This window comes from Lissotriton vulgaris, chromosome 5 (assembly GCF_964263255.1).
Source record: "Lissotriton vulgaris chromosome 5, aLisVul1.2, whole genome shotgun sequence".
Classification (NCBI taxonomy): Eukaryota; Metazoa; Chordata; class Amphibia; order Caudata; family Salamandridae; genus Lissotriton; species Lissotriton vulgaris.
In genome coordinates this window covers 1,103,156,347-1,103,179,274 of record NC_141693.1, presented here as the reverse complement: position 1 = coordinate 1,103,179,274, position 22,928 = coordinate 1,103,156,347, and positions in this window count along the sequence as shown.

Genomic DNA, 22,928 nt, shown 5'->3' with positions numbered 1-22,928 from the left:
TCTCCTTGCGGCCCTCCCAATTAGTCTTTTTGTTTTTTCTAAATTTATTCCTGGTGGTGGGTGGAGTTGGCTTTAGGTTGCCCTTGCCCCTCTGAAATTTCTGGTGTGTATCCAGGTTTGCCTGACTCACAATGGAGTTCGCTGTGGAAAACCTGGAAGTCTATTCCGTGTCCCAATTGAAAATGTTCTGCCAACAAATGGGGGTCTTTTTCAAACATGGTGCCAGGAAGGGGGAGCTCCAGACTAGCCTTAGGGCCTGGGTGGAGGCACACCAAGGGACGAAGGAGGAGGATGAAGAGGTCGACCAGGACACGGTGGGGGAGGTAGAAGAGTTATTCCGCCATGAGGGGGAAAACTTACTCACCGGACCAGTGTCCTACTCCAGAAAGGGCAGTAGCATCTCTGGGAGGAGCCTAACGGAAGCCGAGCTCACCGATAGGAGGGAGAAAAGACAGTTAAGGTGGGAGTTGGCTAAGTTGGAGCAGGAGAAAGAGGAGAGGAGGATGGTCCACGAGTTTAGACTGAAGGAACTGGAGCTCCAAAGTCTGCGACGGGGGTCCTCTCCTGATAGGAATGGTGGCAGCGAACCAAAGGAGTCAGCCAGGGAGACCAAACCCTATATACCAAAGGACCTGATAGCGAGCTTCAGTCAGGGGGACGATGTAGCTAAGTGGCTGGCCGCTTATGAGGTTTCTCTGAAGGTTCATGGAGTGCAGGAGAAGCACTGGGGGGGTAGTTTGTACAAGTACATGCCTCCTGCTGGTCGGGACACCTTGCTGGCCCTGCATCCAGAGGAACAGACAAACTACCCCACCATGAAGCTGGCGTTGTTGAGGAAGTTCGGGCTCACCCCAGAAAGGTACCGACAGAAGTTCAGGGGGAGCCACAAGATGAGCACTCAGAACTGGGTGGACTTCCTTGATTACGCCAGAAAGGCCTTAGAGGGTTGGGTCAAGGGCAGTGAGGTAAAAGATTATGAGGGGCTGTACGATCTGTTTTTGAGAGAACACCTCCTCGAGAAATGTTTTCCCGAGCTGCGCCAACACCTGGTAGACAGCAAGCTGACCAATCCCTGGAAGCTTGCAGAGGAGGCGGACATCTGGACAAGTACCCGGGTGTCCTCCAAGGGGACTGGAGGGGAATCTCAAAAAGCCGGACAGGGCGCCCCCCAGAAGAAGGAGGGGGGGGAGAAAAAGAAAGAGTTCTCTAAAGGTCCCCAAAATAACTTCCAAGGGAAGGGAGCAGGTTTCACCCCTAGGGCAAACCCGCCCCGGAACCCTCATCCTGGCCAAAGCCAGCAGCCCAGGGTTCTCCACTGTTTTGAATGCGGTGGCGTTGGACATTATAAGGGAGATGTCAGATGCCCAAAGAGACCACCCCCTCCCACCGGAGGAAAGTCACCGGGAGTAGCTAGTGTAGCGCTCGGGGAGGAGTTGCCCTTAGATAAGGGGGGTGAGTGGGCGGGTGTCACCTTAGTGTCCCCGGGAGAGCGGGAGATGGTGCCAAAGATCCAGGTGCCCCCAAATACTACAAAGTATGGGCAATGGGTTACCATCAATGGCCAGAGAGGGGAGGCTCTGAGGGATACAGGAGCCAGTATGACTATGGTGAGAAGTCAGCTGGTGTCCCCAGAGCAGGTTGTTCCTAATGTACTCCACCCCGCCGCGATGGCTGACGGCAGAATGGGCCACTATCCAGTGGCTGAGGTTCCCTTTGAGTGGGAGGGGGTTGCAGGTTCACTTCGAGTTGCCGTAAGCCCTGCCGTGCCAGTCGATTGTCTGTTGGGGAATGACATGGAACACAACACTTGGAGAGAGGTGGAATACCGGACGCATTCTGCGATGCTGGGTACACCTGACTGGGCCTGTGTCAGCACACGGTCTGCGACTGCCCGGAGAGGGAGTTCGCCTGGGTTGGAGCCTGGAACAATGGCCCAACCCGCTGCTAAGAAGGGACAGACCCGGAGACAGAGAAAGCTTGCTCCGGCTTCCACACCCCATGAGACAGATCGGCCACCTGCGGTGGTGGACCAGGAGTCCGTGGAGGGGGAAGTAGACTCTCTGGAGGATTTACCCATCCCTGCGGAGTGGCATGTGGAGGGAGGTCCTACCAGAGAGGAATTCTGTAAGGGGCAGAGGGAGTGCCCCACCCTTGAGGGACTGAGGCGACAGGCTGAAGCCCAAGCAGCAGGTGATGTTACGGGACATTACCATATTTACTGGGAGGATGGACTCCTCTACAGTGAACCCAAGGTACCCTCGCCGGGTTCATCGAGGGCCTTGGTAGTCCCGCAACAGTACCGAGCCTTTCTTTTGGAATTGGCTCATGCCATACCCCTGGCAGGACACTTAGGCCAGGATAAGACCTTTGCACGGCTTGTCCTCCACTTTTACTGGCCTCAGATGAAAGTGGCGTCCAACACATACTGTAGAACATGTGTAACCTGCCAGGCCAGTGGGAAAACAGGGGTGAAGCTAAAAGCTCCCCTGGAACCACTTCCAGTCGTTAGCACCCCCTTTGAGAGGGTGGGCATCGACATTGTAGGGCCTTTGGATCCACCAACAGCAGCTGGTCACAGGTTTATCCTGGTACTGGTGGATCATGCCACACGGTACCCAGAGGCAATACCTCTGAGGACAGTCACTGCACCTGTAGTGGCAAGAGCCCTAATGGGAATCTTTACCCGAGTGGGATTTCCCAAGGAAGTTGTGTCCGACAGGGGGACCAACTTCCTGTCAGCTTACATGCGGGCAATGTGGAAGGAGTGTGGAGTGACCTACCGGTTCACCACTCCTTATCACCCCCAGTCGAATGGACTGGTTGAGAGGTTTAATAAGACCTTGAAGGGCATGATCAGAAGTCTGCCCGAGAGCCTGCGGAGGAAATGGGATGTCCTCCTACCCTGTTTACTCTTTTCCTACAGGGAAGTGCCCCAGAAGGGAGTGGGCTTCAGCCCCTTTGAGCTTCTGTATGGGCACCCTGTACGCGGTCCTCTCAGCCTGGTGAAGGATGGTTGGGAGAAATCTCCCAGGAAACCCCCCCAGGATGTGGTGAGCTACATGCTGGCCTTCAGGAGCCAAATGGCGAAGTTGTGGAAGCAAGCTTCTGACAACTTGGAGGCCAGCCAGGCAGTCATGAAGGAGTGGTATGACCACAATGCTCACCAGGTGGAATTGGAGCCTGGACAGAAAGTGTGGGTGATGGAGCCTGGAGAGCTTAGCGCCCTCCAGGATCGCTGGACAGGCCCCTTTGAGGTGTTGGAGAAGAAGGGTAAGGCCACATACCTGGTGGACCTTAAGACCCCTCGACAGCCCCTACGGGTGCTGCATGCCAACCGACTCAAGCCCCACCATGAGAGGCCCGAGGTCATGCTGATGATGGTGACTGACGGGGAAGAGGAAGCGGAAAGCGAACCTCTCCCAGATCTCTTTTCGTCCCAAGAGAAGGATGGGTCAGTGGAGGGAGTGATTCTCTCTCCTACTCTAACTCCTGAGCAACGGGAGGACTGCCGCCAGATCCTGGAGCAGTACTCTTCGTTGTTCTCCCTTGTCCCGGGAAGGACCCACCTGTGTACCCATGATGTGGACACAGGAGACAGCCCACCAGTGAAGTCCAAGACCTACCGGCTGTCTGACAAGGTGAAGGCTAGCATCCATGGAGAAGTTGCCAAGATGCTAGAGCTGGGAGTAATTGAACCTTCCAACAGCCCTTGGTCCAGTCCGGTGGTGCTCGTGCCAAAAGCCGCACCCCCAGGCACCGCACCTGAACTGAGGTTCTGTGTGGATTACCGAGGACTGAATTCAGTGACAAGGACTGATGCTCATCCGATCCCTAGGGCGGATGAATTGATTGACCGGCTAGGAGCTGCCCAATATCTAAGTACCTTTGACCTTACTTCAGGGTACTGGCAGATCTCCTTGACAGATGGAGCAAGGGAAAGGTCAGCCTTCTCCACGCCTGAGGGACACTACCAGTTCTGTGTGATGCCCTTTGGGCTCAAGAACGCCCCTGCCACATTTCAGCGGCTGGTGAACCAGGTCCTCTCTGGAATGGAGAGTTTCTCTGCTGCTTACTTGGATGACATTGCTGTCTTCAGTAGCAGTTGGGAGGACCATCTGCAGCATTTGCAGGCCGTTCTCCAGGCCCTGAGACAAGCTGGATTGACCATCAAAGCCAGCAAATGCCAGATTGGGCAGGGGTCGGTTGTGTATCTTGGACACTTGGTGGGTAGGGGGACTGTGCAGCCCCTGCAGGCGAAGATTGAGGCAATCATGGCCTGGGAACCCCCCAAGACACAGACTGAGGTCCGAGCTTTCCTGGGCCTCACAGGATACTACCGTCGCTTTGTGAAGGGGTATGGCACTATTGTAGCGCCCCTCACAGAGCTCACCTCCAAGAAACAACCTCGACGGGTAGTTTGGACAAAGGCTTGTCAGCAAGCCTTTGAAAAGTTGAAACAGGCAATGTGTGCGGCACCGGTCCTGAGGGCCCCAGACTTCTCCAAGGAGTTCATTGTCCAAACAGATGCATCAGAACATGGCATTGGGGCAGTGTTATCGCAACTGAATGAAGAGGGCCTGGATCAACCCGTAGTCTTCTTATCCAGGAGATTGCTTCCCCGGGAACAGAAGTGGAGTGCCATTGAGAGGGAAGCTTTTGCGGTGGTGTGGGCTCTGAAGAAGCTGCGGCCATACCTCTTTGGCTCGCACTTCCTGGTTCAGACGGACCACCGACCCCTTCGTTGGCTGATGCAAATGAAGGGGGAAAATCCCAAGTTGTTGAGGTGGTCCATCTCCCTACAGGGAATGGACTTCCGGGTGGAACATCGGCCTGGAGTGGACCACGCCAATGCAGACGGTCTCTCCAGGTATTTCCGCCTTAGTGATGAGGAATCCCAAGGGGTTGGGTAGTTCTCCCCACTTTCAGCTGGGGGGGACGCGTGTTAGACCTGTCTGGCTTTTTGGCGAAGTCCCTAATTGTTATTTATTTTGTCCCCTTTTTGCCCCTCATACCCTTATTAATTTTTGTGTCTACTGACTTTTTGTAGGTGTTGGCCAGGGGGATAGGTGTTCTCTCTCCCCCTCATAATCTTTTACCTCAGGCCCAGAGGCCTGTTCTGACAGGAAAGTTGGCACCACCTAAAATGGTGGCCACCAACTGCCCCAACTGTCACCAACAGAACTTGGCCATAGCCTAACATAGGGCATTCCAGAACCTTCTGGTCCATTCTGGACCACTGAAGGGCAGCCTATATAAGGCGGAATGCGGGGCAGCCATTTTGTCTACCTGTGGAAGTCAGCTGGAGGACAGGTGGTAGCTGAGGGTGGGAAGAGGTTAGACTTAGGGTTGACTTCCTGGACTGGGAAACTGCCTTATTGGTCCAACCCACTACTCCCCTGTTGGTTACTTGTCCTGGCCCCGCTGTGGGAAGTTACTGGAGACCCTGGGCGCCTAGCTGGCCCCTTGTCTAAAATTATACAGGGACAGCTTCAGGAGAAGGAGACTGCAGCGCTGCGGTGTGCAGTCCTCTGCCCAGCATAAAGAGTCCAGAGACTGGTAAATTGTCCTAGACTGTCCCCTAATTCGTAAACCCCTGGAGCGTTATCTCTCACCTGCTGTGGTGGAGCGCCACTGAGGAGAGTAGCAGAAGCCAGGAGGAAACGGGCTGTCCTGCCTTCCAACCCCCCAATCTGGTGCAGGGCGAGCGGCGCCGTTTTGGTGCTGAAATCGTGTGCCCTGAGGTGAGGAGCGGAGCCGGGGAAGTCTTTGGCAGCTTTTAAAGTGTGCTGGGAGGAGAGAGCAGCGTCGGAAACACAGCGCGGTCTCAAGCGGTGAGACACTGATCCCTCGCGCATGCTTCGTGGCGCCGCCGGGCTCCGTGAGGCGGAGCCAGATCAGTGAAGGCGGGAGCAGCCGCTGAGGAGCGAGGAGCGCATTGCGCATGTCCCCGTGAGTAGCGCGTCCCCGGCCAGGGAGTGTGAGGCTTCGTTTTCCCCCTTCGCTCAAGCGCCTCAGGAAGGAGCTGGCGCGAGCGGAAAGGGGGCCTTGAAAGTGCGCTCTTTATTATTCCTCTGCCCCAGCATCAAGGAATCGAGTGGTGGAAAGGAGCTTCTGACGTGTGCGCTTCACCATTCCCCCGCCCCAGCATCAAACAAGCAGCTGGCTCGGCGTGAGGGAGTGGAGTGAGGCCGGTGGGACCTCGAAGGAGCCTTAAAGTGACAGCGACGCGTGGAGACTGGGACAACATCGTCTCCACGCTACAGTAAGGAGGTCATCTGAAGGGGGAAGGTGGCGCTAGAGCCTGTAATCAATTGATGATCCATTAATGGTTGTTGTTTTTCTCCTCTACTGTAATTCATAAAGTGGTGGGGAACCTGAGGAAACCCTCTTTGACTGTGGGCTAGAAAGAGGAAGTTACTGGTACTGCATATTAACCATATCCAGTGACTTCTGGAGTCTGATTCACTGCACTGTCAATGTTGATGATTAATTTAATACCTCTGAAAGTGCTATTACTGATTTAGGTGATTCAGGTGCTGTCTGGCCAAATGTTAATGTAATGCTGTGTTTAGAATTGATATAAAGTAAGCGGAGCACAGTAAATGCTTAACTGAGTAAAAGGAAGAATAAGAGCTACCTGCCAATTTTTTGGTTAAATGATCTATCTATTCTATAAATGCTGGTGGTTATTACTGATTTAATAGCAGATGTACTGTGATGTGACAAATAGGTGGTAAATTGCTTTGCAGTTTAAAAAGAGTACTGACAATTTGAGTGATTAATTGCTTAGCAGCTTAGTAATATAATTGCTGATACTAAAGTGTCTGGAAATGTTCTGAGCTATTTATATTTGAGAACAGAGAGTATATTATTTTTATATAAAGCAGTACGTATTTTCACACAATTTTGGTGTAGTGTTTTTCTTTTTGAGTGCTATTGCGTGGAATTACTTTTGGGTGGTCTGCAACCTTTACACTGTGCCTCTGATATGCTAGTCTTGCCCTAGGCCAGGCTACCTAATTCCAACAGAAAGGGAGACAGTTTAGGTAGGATGGGTGTGGTTGGGTAGTGGTGAGGACTGGGTAAAGGATGTTGTGACTATACTCAATCACAGTGATATACAGTGCAACCTTTACAGACTAATTTTGTTCATTAGTTCCATATAACTCTTTAGCATACGATCTGTATGTATCCACGGGTTGCTTCCTGTGCTAAGAGGGTAAGTATAATCCGGTCTACGTTTCGACCCCTGGATTAAGGGTTGATTGCAGCCTCATTCTGGGGTCTTCTTCAGGACTTTAAAAATACAGGAGCGCTTGATGTTGGGCCGTCAAGTGGCCTATTAAAGTTGGACCATCATCGGTTCCTCTGGAGTTAAAAATGACTGGGACATCCGGGGCTTTCCAGTCTGTCCATGTCCAATTTCATATCCATTTGTATTGCTCCTTCAGATGTGTTATTTCTTGCGTGCTTTGTAAAAGCAAGTCTATTCAGCAACGCTGCCCGGCCTGGCTCACTCGCGGCCGGGCAGCGTTGCTGAATAGACTTGCTTTTACAAAGCACGGAAGAAATAACACATCTGAAGGAGCAATACAAATGGATATGAAATTGGACATGGACAGACTGGAAAGCCCCGGATGTCCCAGTCATTTTTAACTCCAGAGGAACCGATGATGGTCCAACTTTAATAGGCCACTTGACGGCCCAACATCAAGCGCTCCTGTATTTTTAAAGTCCTGAAGAAGACCCCAGAATGAGGCTGCAATCAACCCTTAATCCAGGGGTCGAAACGTAGACCGGATTATACTTACCCTCTTAGCACAAGAAGCAACCCGTGGATACATACAGATCCTATGCTAAAGAGTTATATGGAACTAACGAACAAAATTAGTCTGTAAAGGTTGCACTGTATATCACTGTGATTGAGTATAGTCACAACATCCTTTACCCAGTCCTCACCACTACCCAACCACACCCATCCTACCTAAACTGTCTCCCTTTCCTATCACTTTTTGAGCGCATATAAAATGTTTATCGTACTGATAATATATGTCAATTGAACCCACAAGGAAATGTTGAGACCAAGTTTATGGAGATTTATGCCCGTATTGGTTTTGCTTGTTCCAATGAAGTAATTGGTGTCTTGCGTTCTGTATTACTTGTGGTACTTATTTTGGTTTCTTTTCAAACACCTTGACTACTATAATGTTTGAGTAAATAAATACTTTTTATGTACTACTCTGAAGGAATCCTGAAACAATTCATTTATGTATAGGTTCCTAAGATGAATTCTTGGTTGTAATTAATAGACCCTGACCACTTTATACATACTTACCTTTACTGACCCAGGTCAGGGAGTTCTTAGGGTATACCCCATTGTAAACTCACTTCACTATGTTGAAGTGGCTGAGAAAAGTTGTCTGGATGCTTCCTTGCTCCACCCAGAAAACGGTGGTCCAGGCACTTGTGACCTCGAGAAAGGACTATGGCAACGTTCTCTATCTAGGGGCCAACAAATATATAGTACGGAAGCTACAGGCAGTACAAAACGCGGCAGCAACATTATTATGATGAATTCTCAAATTCACCTCCACCACCAGCTACTTACACAAGCTCCACTGGCTGAAAGTGGAAAATCGTGTTACGTTTAAAATATTGAGCCTTTTATTTAAGATCAAAGCCGGCACAGCTCCCTTGTACCTGCAGACCCTGGCCCAACTTTATTATCCTTCACGGCAACTGAGTTCCGCCGGTCAGGGAAAATTTTTTGTTCCCAGGATTAGGCTCTCGCGGATGGGAGGTCGCTCCTTTGCCTTTCTCGGTCCCACCTTGTGGAATAATTTGCCGGTATCTCTTCGCTTGTGTAGGACTTGGCCCTTTTCCCAGAAATGTTTTGCTTTTTAGTCCTTTAATTTAGGGTGCCCCCTATAGTAACAAAAGTGTATAGGCCTTGTGTAGTGGAGAAAGCCCTGTGTAATGTCAAACTAATGTTAAGGTGCAGGTGCTTTCTTCCCCTCACATGGCTGCCACTGACCCCTGCTACTGCAGCGCGGTCTTTGTGGGCGCATTCTAGTAGCTAGGAGCTGGCTGGAACCCTCAAACAATGTATCAATACTAGCCTGCCAGCCTGCCCTTAGCCAGAATGGTGGAACCTCCTAGAACATCCTGGAACCTTCTGGAACAGGTGAGGTGACACCAACTGCCACTCCCAACTGTCAACTGGCACTATATAAGGAAAGGGAAGGAAACTTTCCTGTCATATTGAGGGAGCACAGACCTGGGGGAGAACCTACGCAGGAGTTTTAGGCAGTGGGGCCTAGTCAGGGACCTATGATACTGGGAGTGACAGGGCTTAGGTGTTGCCTTCCAAGTGTTGAGGAATCCTGAACTTACCCCCTGATCTAGCCCGACGGGAGGGGAACCCAGAGTCCATCTGAGGTGACCGGCTGAGGAGATTTGATACCAGCCATCCATTCAACCCCCCCTTTAAGGAACCAAGAAACTGGTATTTACAAGGGCGCAAGAAACCTGAAGCGCCAAGAAGAAACTTTTCTTCTCACAGGACTATCAAGGGATCAACCAGGTATCTGCGCTGAGACACCCCCCCCGCGCTCTCTGACGTCACCTGGGACCCCTTTGCTGATCTCCCACTGTCATGTGGCCTGTCCTGGTTGAACTGTGAACTGCCTCCCACTGAAATAAACTACCTGTGAAGCCCTACTGCTGTAACTACCCCAGCGCCGGAATGACCGAGTGCTGCTCTGCTTTGTGCCCTGGCGTGGAGGACCTGAGGTGCTATGAAAGAAGCTGCCCAAGCGCTGTAGCCTGTTAACCTGTTGATTGCCCCCGAAGCGCTATACGTATCAAGTGCCATCCTGCCTACCCAGCGCTCTCCTGCTGTCCCCGTGAGGAGCGCTGAGGTTTTGGAGGAGGTTACTGCCTGGGGAAGCGCTGTGCTACCAGCGATGTTGCCAGGACTGCTGTAACCGCCCTTGAAGCTCCACGAAGCCCTGCTAGCACTGGGCTGCCTGAAGCCTTTTTGCTCCGGTGAGCGCTGTGACCCCCGAGGTGCTATAAGTGCGAAGCGCCGCTTCTCCCCACGTGTGGGCCCCGAGGCGATAACCCTTGTCCCACGCCGCTCTGCCTTGGAAGCGGCTGCCCGACTCACCGCAACTGGGTGGGAGACCGCAGAGCCTTCCTGCCCCGTCATCACCTGCCCGGCGGCCCCCGGCACCAGGAGAGGGCCGCCGCCGATATCACCGCCACTGTGTGCAGTGGGCCGTGCTAGGCCCGAGAAGCCTCCTCAGACCGGCCCGACTGTGTTCAGTTCCCCCAGCGGCCCCCGGAGCCTTGGGGAGGCCGCAGGGATCATCGGCTAGGCCGCGCTGGGCCTGAGGCTTGCCTCCCACATCACGTGACCGGGGCGCAGCGTCATCGACCGCGCCCCCGCCCTTGCAGCGCTGCTATTGGCACCCGGCCCATGGGAGACTCCGAGGGGCTACCGAGAGGCCCCCAAGAAGAGTGCGGGCCTCCCTTGACCGGCCCTCTACCCCTCCAGAAGCCTACACAAGGGCCCGGGTGGGCCGAAGTAAGAGGTAATACCCCGGGTGGGCGGACGGAGGGGCTGAGGCCGCCCCACCCTGGGGTGACTGTTGCTAGGGCCCCGTTGGCCCTATTCATCTAGTTAAGCCATCCTGAACTGGGCCAGAGCTGCATTCGGGGCCTGAACTTATTGGAGTTAACCCCGTGTTGTGGGGTCTGAGTTCAAACCTGCCCCTAAGCAGGTCCCAAGGATGACACTGCTGTAGGCAAGTGCTAAGTGAGGAGAAGGGAGGGCTTGTATCTGTTTCCTCCTGACTCTCAATGAAATGTTTACCCCTACACAGTGAAAAGTTCATTTTTGCCTCAGGAAATGGTTAGTCTGGCCTAATGAAATGTTGGCTTCGCCTGATGAGATGATACCTAATCTCTAATGGTATGTTTTCTACTCCTGCCCCAGTGTTCTAACTTCTACCTACCAACAGGGATACTCTTGGATACTGAAATGTTTTACTCCTGCGTCAAGAACTGCTGAGCAAGGAATTGGTTAATTGTGCCTGTCTAATGAAAGGTTTTGTTCCAACCTGAGAATTCCTGCTCATGTGCCATTGTCTTACTGATTCTTAGGCACAGGGTTTACATATATTTAATGGAAGGTTGATCCCTGCTTGAGGAGAATGTTATTCTGGATAAATGAAATGTTTAGTCCTGCATAAGGGGCTGTTATTTTTAAGCTGCAGGAGCTAGGAAAACCTTATTACAGGCCCTGCCGATTCGAGGAACTTGCTGCGCAAAATTGCTAATGGGGCCTGGGTTCTAATGACCTGTTTATTCCTGATTAAGGAAATGGTTACTTCTGCTAATTGAATGTTTTAACCTTTATTGAAATAAGGTATTGCTATTAAGAATATGAATGGCTCTACATGAAATGTTGTTCTCACCTGCGAACAGGATAATTCCTAATGAAAGGTCCCTACTAGATTAAGGGGGTGTTTACCCTGGTATTGGACTGTTTTAGAGGTCCCAAGGCCCACAGTTTATAGGCCTCAATTCATAAAAGGTTAACCCCTGATTAGAGGATGTAATAGAATGCCTACAGTACCAGGATGGAGAGTATTAGCGATGGCTAGGCCCAAACTCGGGGATTTTCCATATTTCACCTAGGGTCCCGCTCAGCCTAGACCTTATGCCGGGTTTACCTGTTATTAAATGTTTACTTCTGCTCAGAGAAGTGGTTACCTCCTGGATGAAATGTTGGTGAATAACTAATGAAAAGTTCTACTTCTACTATGGAACTGCTTAATGCTCATTCTTGCTGGGAGTGATTCTTAAAATGGCTAATCTTGCACAAGGGGATGTTTATTCTTAATGAAATATTTTCTCCCATTTAGTGCCGTATTTACTGGAAGCCTACAGTTATTTATTTACATGTTTATTGCTGTGGAACGCTCACCCTTGTTTGGTGAGAAATGGGTAATTTGCCTACAGAACTAATAAGATGCAATGTCATTTGGTTGCCTTTGTGATGTATTCCTTACAGGTGCTGACAAGAAGCAAGGCTAAGGTCAGGCCTGTGGTTATCTATACTTAATATTATGTAATATTCAATATTTATCTGATATTTAATATTTATTCCTCTGAGTATTTATTACAAAGTGTTGAAACATATGTATTCTGAAGGAAAACTAATAAGTAATTGATACTGTAATTTTTGATTACCCTGACTCTGCTCTATATAAAAGTTATCTAATTTTTATACAAACTAACTGGAGTGGTGTCACTCATTGCGTGCCCATTTTACTGTCTCAGGGGATGCGTGTCCTGTATGGTCGCTTTACACATAAGCTTTCGGATGCCTACCCGCTTGTGCCATGCTACCCTCGGGGAGCTGGTGACCCCAGTTCCAACAGCTTGGAAACAAATTACGTACGTTTTTTGCGCAAGAATTTAAAAACATGGCTATTTAACCAATAATTCCAGGCTCTGTCTCATTCTGTGGCTGGCGCTGGGAAACCCTTTTTGGATAGCTGTGCGCCTTATAAAAGCAATTTAACATAACATAACATAACAAGGGAAAGGGCCAAGGAAAGAGTGGTATATCTGTTTATATAAGATATTGTGTTTTTGTAGTTATTTTCATGCAATATATTACTCTAGTGTGCTGTACTGCAAGAAGAGATGCCTCCGTATCTGTGTTTGTACAGGTCATGCACAGGTGTTTATACCAAGGCGCAGTTGAGAACTGTGCCTTTCAGGCCTAAGACAAAGCAAACTTTTTATGCTATTTATCAGTGTGTCATAAATGGGTACAGAAAACAGGTTCATCCAATCCTTAGACTGTCTCTGCAGCGCACATAGAGAGCAATGATCAGGTATGTCAAATAAGTGTGCTTCTCTGTGAAAGTGTGTGGATCAGAAATACATCTGCTGAAATATTGCTACGATAAGAGATATATGTATATATGTGTATGTATGTATGTAAATGTTTAACCGTTGCATTTAAAAAAACAAAAAAAGCAGAAATGCTTGTCTTGTATCCTTATTTATCACCACTAGAAAATGCTGCTGCATTTGTTTGGTTTTCTGGTATTATTTTCTTGCACAGTTGATTACTGTTGCTTGGTGACCTAGTGCACTAAAGAAAAAGAAAATATTCAAAAAGGGACCTTCAACCCACCAATTAATTACCATCGGTTGGCATCTTTATCACTATTTTTTGCTGCATTACAATTCTATGCTGTGTTTGCTGCTTTCACTTCTGTAATGGGCAGTCAAAACTAGATGTGGCCAAGCGGGGTACCTTTTAGCAATCAAACTATGATACCTGGCAAGTTGCAATCATAATTGCGAAAATTTGTTTCTATACCATGCTTCTCTGGGAATGTGTTAGCAATTAAATGTTTAACTGCAATGGGCATACCTCACTTTTTACACATCACTTTGTATGTGTAAACAAATAACATTGGTTTGGCGTTGCTCACAGAAGTCTGTAGCAAAATGTGTTGTCGGTCCTTTTGTTGTGAGCTGAGGTGCCAGTTCTTTTGTTATGAGACATTATCGGACCTTCGGTCGTGAGGCTGTGTTGGTCCATCGCTCGTGAGACGGTGTTGGTCCATCAGTTTTGAGGCGGTATCGGTCCATAGGTCATGAGACAGAAAATCTCATTCCTGGTCCTTGTTACTTATTGCACAGTAACAAAATAGCGGCAGAGCTCTGCAAAGGCCTACAGTCAAGTTAGCAAGCCTTGCAAGCAACCAAATCCATACAGAGCGAACACAGGGCATTCCAAGCAGCATGGTAAGAAGTCTACTTGTTGGTTGAATGTCCAAAAAAGAAAGCCACCTCTTTGTAAATGTTCTTAAGAAACATAACCTAAAATGGTACTACAGATTTCGACTCTCAGGATATACAGAGAACTACCCTTTTCACTCAAAACTGAGTTCTGCAACAGTGGTATCATTGAAGTAATACTTCTTTCCCAGCAGAAGCTCTTCCTTTGCCAGATGAAGGAATTTGAGGCTGTTACAGAAGCATTGTTCGAAATATGCGACTTGCTTGCCCATCATAAGAAACAATGAACTCAGACAGAGCTGGTAAAGAAATGTTTACTATAAGAAGCAGAAATGTTATTTGAAAACTATAGTAATAATGCCAGCATGTTATGGGGAAATTGGCACATTACAGCTATCGGACTCCACTTGTGCACTCAGAATAGAGGCAGTGGGTAAAAATGTCCGAAAGAAGGTGATCAGAGCAGTCAGAGTGTCGTCATTCTTCATCATTGCCCTGGATGATTCCACAAATATAGGCCCAGTTATTAGTTGGGTGAAGTATTTGAACCAATCGCTTCATCCCAAAGAAGAGCTACTGTGTATTCTACCACTGCAAGGGGACACAAGAGGAAAATATATACTGGACAGCAGCTACAACTACTTTGAAACACATATCGTACATTAAACACTTTTGTCAGTATCACAACAGATGGGGCTCCTGCCATGGTAGACCATGATAGAGGGTATGTATCTCTGCTTAAAAAGAAGCTGCCCGGACAGACTGTGATAGACTACCACTGTATTATTCACCAAGAAGTTTTGTGAGTAAAATTAAAGCAGTGAGAACTGAATAATGTCCTACAACTTACAGTAAAAATTGTAATTCATGCCAAATCCCTTAACAATCGACTTTTTAATGCAATGCTGCAGGATTCGAAGCTGAATATACAGACCCCTTGATGCACACTGACGTGTGATGGCTAAACAAAGGGAGAGTTCTGGAGTGGTTTATTGCTTTGCTTCCTGAAAGTTATCACTTTGTAAACAGTAGAGGTCTATCATTCCCAGAATAAAGGATGTGAAATGGCTTATAATGCTCCATTTTCTCTCAGATCTATTCACATACTTCAGTGCTCTCAATTTGATGCTGCAAGGCAAACAATAGCTTCTGTGCTCCATGATGAATGTTATTTACTTATTTGAAAGTAAGCTTGTGCCATTCAAAGATCAAATGGATAATGCTGACTTCACCCACTTCCCAACACTGTTGGCTGTGATCAAAAGATTTCCAAATGCACAATAAATGCTGTCAATGCTAAACCTTGGGGCATGACCAGGAAAGTTATTGGGACGTAAAAAGGTGATTTTCTCAATTCAGAGCCCTGGATGGTGAGTGCACGAAATCTTGAAGTTGTTGAACTTATTGGAATGAAAAAGGCATATGCCGAAATAGAGCTGATACACATGCAGCATAATTCAGCTGTCGAATCCTCATTGTTTGGGGGGGCACCAGAAGAATTCTGAAAAATTGTGCCTTTTGACACATTCCCTCTTCTTTTTACAGCCTGAGGTGTTGGCAATTCACCTGCTATCAATACTGACTCACTAGAAACTGGGGACTGATGTATCAAGGGTTTTTACATATTGTCTGTGTGTAAATATGATGGCAAATATTGGGAAAGATTCTTATGAAGCCAGCCATTTCACCTATCAGTGAAAGAATCAAATGCAGCCAAAATATCAAATGTGATTTTAATATTTCCTGATTCTCTGCAGTTTATAAAATAATTAAACAAGACCTAAAGCATGCTTCTAAACCCTGCATCTTTAGACCAAAGACCACAAAACTGAAGAAAAAAAACAAAAGGAAGAAACAATATTTTAGTGGCATCCCTAAACAACAAAACTCAAGCAGAATAATGTTAGCCCAGTCTTTCTTGCAGATAGCTTCAAAAACATTGTATTGGCCCCTTCAGGAAGTAAACAAAATTACTCTTTCACTTGTCTTTTCCTTTCTTTGAATGGCATTCAGTTTGTGGTTGTAAAGGTGATTTTTCAGTGTTTATATGTTTACACTGGTGGGGGCTATTTCCCTTTCAGTGGGGTTTTATCAGTTATCATAGGTTTAAACCCTAAACCGGAGAGCCTATATATATTGCGTTTCAATATATATATATATATATATATATATATATATATATATATATATATATATATATATATATATATATATATATATAGATATATACACACATATATATAGATATATATACACACATATATATAGATATATATCATGCCATATTCCTAGATGTGGAAGTGTTCATTAAATACCAGAGAATGTGCACTAAGATACATTGGAAGCCCACTGCATGTAATAGTATACTCCACTCTAATAGGGGTCATCCACAACATCTAAAGCGGTGTATACCGTATGGAGAAATGCTCCACGAAAGGGTGCACTTAATCTGTTTGTACTTGGTGATGTATTCTGTACCGGCTGTTTTTATAGCTGGGATCACGGCTATGGCCTTGGCTTTGAATATGACTTCTTGTGGTAGATGATCACTCTGTTCGATTTCACCCAGGTGTTAGGAAGAGATTTGTGGAACAAGGGGAGTGGGACAAATGTACGAATGTATAATCAAGGTGTGATGTAGTTGTTGATGAGTAAAATGTAGGTGCTGGGGGGGTTGTCCTCTTGGAAGCGTCCGTTCAGTTCCCGCAAGTTGAGATGTTCAAGTTCCCATTGAAGGTGTGTGGATAGCCTGGTTTGTTTGTTTAGTTGACTTGGGCCCTTGGTTGGAGCTTTCCAATCCTCAGTTAGGTCGCATAGCAGGTCATCATCGCTTGTGGTGCACAAAAGGTGAAGATTAAGATCCCCTGCTAATATAATGTTGTCTGTATGACCTTCTTCTGAGATACTCAATAGTTCTCTGATCAGTTGCTTGACGCCCTTGATTTTGTGCCTCAGGTGTCGATAAACCTTTATGATTATGATTGGCCATTCTTCTTCGTTAAACCTGATTGTTGTACTCATTGCTTGTATTTCGCTAGGTGCCGTTATGTCTATCTTTAGTGTTTTGATGATTCCCGTATATTATCAACACACCCAATCAGTCGCCGTATCTGCCCCATTCTGCACGGGGACCTGTTGGGACATGAACCCCTGTAACTCTATAGCTTGTTCCTCCCAGGATTCTTGGAGAAGTATAAAATCAAAAGACTGAAATTAATTTAGGAGCTGTGGGTCTGTTGCTTTGCTGGCCAGGCCATTGATGTTCCAGATGCACATGCAAATGAGCCTGGGCCCTTTCGGATTGGAGCAAATGTGGTAGTTTGCTCCAATCCAGCCATTGTAGGTTGTCAGCATTGATTGTTCGTGTTAATCAACTTCATTTCTTCCCAGCGGCTTCTTCCTATGGTTCATTTGGTTCATTTCCCACATTACACCGAATCTTGAGTGCCAGTAGTTCTTCAACATTTTCTCTCAAAACAATATGCAACAATTGGGAGCATGGATCTAGACAAATATCTCATTCTTCAGGTCGACACCGTTTGCTCAAACTCTAGATTTGTCTGCTCACTTTTGGTGATAGCACTTAACTACTCCAGTCCATAACCAATGCATTCTTTCACACGTGGAGACAATCAATTTTCTTGTGGAGCAGCGTGCACTCTTCTTTTTTAGGTCTGAACTGTATACCATACATTATTTATGGTAGATCATATACATTATTTATGAGACATTGTAGTCATTGGACCATGTAGTGATCTACCACGCCGTGCATCCTATACAACATCTTCATGGAGTTTGAAGCACAACTGATCTGTCTTACAAGGCTGGCACAGGTATCCAACATTGGTGCAAGGCAAAGCCCAGGAAACTGATGTTTCCCGTCCTAGGCATTGAAGCCAGTCCACATGTCTTTCAACCCTCATGAAGTGGTGAACTCTGTGAGTTACCACCCCGACGAAACCTGCCATTGGTAAGGATGCTACCGATGGGTGGCTGTAGCTGTGGACAGTCACGGACTACCAATCCATCCGTAGAGGCACCATAGCCAAATTATTCCAAATGTGGTTTCTGCACATGAGGCCTTTCTCTATGCCTACCACTAAAGGGCCAGAGGCAGAAACACGCTGATAAAACGGATATTAGCTCCACACATCACTTTCCATAAGATCACCTTATAACATTGGAATGCCTTTTGAATGTAGACAGTGAAACATGTCTAACTACTTTCATGTACACGCTACAATCTTGGCAAACCATTTCTGGGCAAGCTCGAGAAGACTTGACCGGAGGTGGTCAAAAAGAAATGTTATGAAGGATCAAGGAAGCATGGCAGCTATTACAGATAGTGAAAAAATGTGAGAGGTTCACATGACATGGTTGTCAGGACGCCAGTGTACACCACCCTGAGCCAGCTCACATCAGGCTGCCAACAATTAAATATCACCAGTGTTCTAACCATTTAACTCTGCCATCAGTGCTTGCCTCTTGTCAATGATGAGTGTAAACAAATGGGTGTGAAGCTGCATGGCTTAGGCAGGCAGCATGAATGGCACACATACAAGATCTAATCAGAGGCACCACTTGAAGCAAGATTGCAGCCACACACGTACAACACATGCATGTACAGAGTCAGCAATCAAGGCCCTCGGTTCAGGTCTTCGTGCAGCACTGTGGGTCTCTCTCTCAGATGTTTAGGAGGGGTGTTGGGGGTAGGAGTTTGACTACAATTGTAATGTACTGTGGTGGATGACGAGATATGTATTTTGCTAGCGCCACAGTTGCTTACCCCTGCATACAGAAAGGACCTTCCAGAAATGGTGAGAGCTTGATGCGTGATAGTGGTTGGCCTGGGGACAAGGGTGATGCCGATGAGGAGAAAATAATAATAATAATAATAATCCACATTTGTAAAGCGCACAATCACCTGTAAGGGTCTCTAGGCGCTGGGGGCCGTCGGGAAGATTAAGCAAGCTATTGCCCAGAGTCACATGGTGCTGGGCTAATCTGCCGCCGGCCCTGGGGATCGAACCGTGATCCCCAGATGCTGTGGGCTCAGTTAGTCAACACTATGCAAGGATCAGAGATTGCGGAGTTCTGTGTGGAAACCAGAGTGGGATAGGATTTTGAGACTAAAGTATGGCACTCTTTCCCTTGGTGATGCTCGAAAATAAATCATTTCCCTGTACTTGTTTGCTAAAGTCATCCCCAGAATCGTTCTGTTGCCATGCTGTCCACATCCAGCCTGATACACCTTGTATGAACTGTCTTAACATGGGCATAGGAACCATGGGGGACAAGCTGCATTTATCCTCCGCAGATTTTGGAGCCGGGGACGTAGGGGAAAATATCCCCACATATTTTGAAGTAGCAACTGAAGAATAAACAGTTGAAGACAGAAGCAGTATCCCTAACTCATGGTATTGTTTTCCACAGTTTTTCTCCTATGTTATACATGGCTCCTGTAACTGATGTCATTGTTTTGTAATTTGTAATTCACTGATCGTCATGTAAAGCGCTCTGATACCTCCGGGTCTAGCCAGCGCTATATAAAACTCTGCAAATAAATAAATACATAAATAAATAGGACCATGCTGCACATCGCCTGTCTCCTTGACGTGCTGTAACCTGAGGAACAAACTCTGTGGGGGTTGTTTTACCTCTGATTTGTTCATTATTGTGGTCACTGAGGTGTTAAACCGCTCCAAAAAATCATTCTTTTTTGCAAGCCAGGAGCAGAGTAAAGGAAGGCAGGAGATACTAGTTAATGCTAATGTTACTGCTGACTCACCTGGCTTGAAAAAAAACGATTCTGGTAGAGAATCAACACTTCAATGACTGCAATTAAATAATTAGCAAAACAAAGAGGTCTCACGGCCCCCGAGGAGTTTGCTCCTTAGGTTACAGCTCTTAAAAGGAGATGCTTGTGAAGTGCAGATTGTTTTCAGACAGCCATGTTCTGTCATGATGTTTGATCTTCAGTATTTGTGGAAACATTCCAAACAGAAAAGCACGCCTTTAAATCGCACGGCTAGGCACATGAATATTTTTGTTTACCGTGCCTCTTTGATTTAAGGTGTGATAAGTTTATTTATTGAACTACATATACAGTAACTGAACACAAAGCACCAACCTTTGGTGTTAAACGGAAGGGAGAAGGTTGTTGCCCTGCAGTCTATGAACTGCACAATAGGCATTCATGAATTCAAATCCCCCTTCCCCACACAACATGGGGCCTGAATTCGATATCAAGCGGAAAGCCATCCGAAGGCCCGGACTGAGACCAGCAACCAGCCCTGGCAGGTTGCATCTGCACCGGCCCTGGTAACGGGAGGGGAGAGGGTTGTTAACCGCAAAGCACTTCTACCGCTTTTCTTACAGAGGGCCGATTTTACAAAATCGGCACTCTGTAAGAAAAGCGGCCCCCTGCGGCCACAAAACCGGCCCCCACCCCTCCAGCCCACCGGGGAAATGCCCGGTGCCCGCAAATGCCAGTCCGGCCCTGGCCATCCGACAGCTTGTTGGAGGCTCTCCGCACGACATCGATGGTTTCCCTTCGACCGTCGAATTACAATGCCGCAGTCAGAGGGAAACCAGTGGGGGGATTCCGCTGTGCCTTTGACGGACTCATGGAGCCTGTTGGAGCTTCGGAAGCCATCATATTCCCATAATGGGCCAGCCTTGGCTCTGCAGTCTGGATTATGATGGCACTTTGCAGCAGCCTTTCCATGCCGGCCTATTCATTTTACAAAGGCAGCTTGTGCTGACCCTTTTCGCCCGCCGCACAAGCTGCGGTCGCTTCCAAATTGTGCGGTTGAAACTGCCCACCTATGGTCTAGTAGTTCCAGTTTGCTACGGTGTCAGGGGAACGTAAGTCCGCTTGACATCGTAATGATGCCCTAAATTGTTTCATCTCATGGTCCATTGCTTTACTTCACTATGTATCAGTTTCCTTAACTATCTAGTTTGAGAGCACATCAAAGTAATTCAGTACAGAATTGTGCTCTACAATAACATCAGATAAATGGGCAATATCAAATAGTTTTGCTTTACATCTGTAGGAAAGGACAATTTTTTTCTATGATCACTCCCACATGATTTTGGACTGATGCTGCTGCTTTTCGACCCTGTAATGCACTGGGCCCCGCTGTTTCCTTTGTAGCAAGACTGGTGTTCCCATCAGCTAACATGGAGTTTCACTAACCACCGTGCTAAGTGCTAACATCCATATCGGACCACCCAAGATATTACTCCAAGGTATCAAATTAAATGTTACATTAACCCTGGTTCATTGCTGAGATCAGATTTAAGATAACTTTTAATAGAAAGGTGACTTTAGAAAAGTCAACTCTCTGCTGCCCAGTGCTTCGGTAGACTTTCCTGACTACCTGCAGGACTAGTCACACAAGACAACATGCTTCTCACATGATAGTAAGTGTGAAACACTCCCAGGAACAGGGAAAAGAGCTAATTTCTGAAGGGAGGTAGTCTGACCTTCTCCAGTAAGATGACTACCGGGTGACAACGGTCACAGAGACCACAGATGGCCCAGCTTCAAAGAGGCTACTGCTTGAGTGAAGCGAATGGCGATCACACCCTCGCCTGCCCGAACATTTGTGGAGGCAGGCAAAGAGAGGCTGCACCCAAGGGGCCCACAAAGAGAACTGCCCCTCCTGTGCACACTCATGGAAAAGGATGGAAGAAGTTACTCCAAGGGCGAGGAAGCTAGCCTTCTGTCACACTTCACGGCCAACAAAAAATAAAGAAACCTGCAACTGCAGAATGCAAAACTGCCAGGAAAACCTACCTGCCGCCGGATGACATAGTGCTTGCTGGGTGACGGATTCCAGATCTTCCCAAGGTAACCTCAAGCCTGTGGAACCCATAGCTGAAGTTGAAGTTGATTCTGGTTCTCCAAAGTAAATGATTTGCTTACTTGTAAGCAACCCTTGAACCTGTTATAACTGGGATATAAGTTGACCAGTGGCAACAGACATGCACTGGACTCCTCTGCTGCAACATGGACATCGAGCCTGAGGTTGGAGACATCCCCTGAAGTTTGTGAACCCCAGGGTGGCCACAGGAGAACTCACTTTTCCCCTTCAGCATCTTCAACATTACAGCATCCTCAGCATCCTTCATCCCCAGCATCAGGACCACTTCTTGTCTGTATCACTTTAAGGGAGAAATGCGCACTGAGGACCCTAGGACTGCTGAAATTGGTAATAAAGGTAACCTGTCCACTTGTACCTGAGCGATCCTTGTAACTGGCCCCAACCCTGTCATGCTAGTCCAAGAAGATTCTGACAGGCATTTTAGCCCATTGGCTACTTACTACTTGCAACAATTGAGTGCATCCAGTAGATAAAGTTCAAGTATTTTACATGCCTTTGAAAAATCAAATCTCTGCTTCCTCTCAAAAGAATTTTGTCGATTTAGTGTATTAATTAAGATAAGAATACACTCTATTTTATAAATCAGCTTCTGATTTTTAGTTTGTTGTATCTCTTACCTACTTACTGTTTTGGTACTTCCAAACTAAATGAAGCTGATAGAGATTGTGACTTTATTACATGGCGGCATCTATCAACTAAACGACACGATAAACCACTTTTGTGCAACATTTCATAATAATGTAGGCTATATAAATAGAGAACACATCAACTTGACGCACGTGGGTAACTCATAGCAAAGTTGTTAGGACATGGGCAATTCTTGAATATTTCATGTAAAAAGCAATATTACTTTCAATAAATGCCACTCCATTATTTAGATTAATCTTTTTAGACACTGGGAAATGTTTACAAATATGTTTTTTACATTTTAAAGACTGTATCATTTTTTTCATGAACTGTTTTGGTAGATTTAAGTTGTTTATTGGCTCTGGTCGTTCTTTAGCTCTTAGAGCCATGTCAGAATCCTGGCTCAGCTCTCCCCTCCCCAAGGCTGCACGAGTCCACCACCCAGAAATATAGTGTCTCCTACGCGCCCTTGGCTGTATATTGGTCACATGGACCGGGGACTAGCCACAAGCCGACCTTCGAGCCATGGGAGCATTTCATAGGTGTACCTGAGGGCCCTAGCAGAACTGTGACTGAAAG